Source organism: Bison bison, unplaced genomic scaffold (assembly GCF_000754665.1).
Source record: "Bison bison bison isolate TAMUID 2011002044 unplaced genomic scaffold, Bison_UMD1.0 scf7180017864367, whole genome shotgun sequence".
Lineage (NCBI taxonomy): Eukaryota > Metazoa > Chordata > Mammalia > Artiodactyla > Bovidae > Bison > Bison bison.
This window is the reverse complement of record NW_011494939.1, coordinates 6,088,932-6,089,155: the sequence shown is the minus strand read 5'-3', so window position 1 is coordinate 6,089,155 and position 224 is coordinate 6,088,932. Positions and strand designations below refer to the sequence as shown.

General features: G+C 37.1%; 1 protein-coding gene across 1 annotated transcript in view; it reads left to right on the top strand.

Moving 5' to 3' along the window:
• WDR44 (WD repeat domain 44) overlaps nucleotides 1-224 on the top strand; it is a 102,737-nt gene that overhangs the window by 94,016 nt on the left and 8,497 nt on the right. The gene's annotated exons all lie outside the window — the stretch shown is intronic.

Below are 224 nucleotides of genomic sequence, written 5' to 3'. Positions count from 1 at the left end.
TTCATGTTTTGGCATCCTAATTATTTTATCTTTAATTCTTATGTTACCAAAAATTAGAGCAACTTTGGAATAGGCCTGGTTTAATTTAGAACAAGGTTTCTAAACCTTGGCACTAATGGCATTTTGGGTTGGATAATTCTTTATAGAGAGAGGGAAGGCTGTCTCGTGCAGTGTAGTATGTTTAACAGCATTTCTGGTCTCTACCCACTAGATGCCAGTAGCGT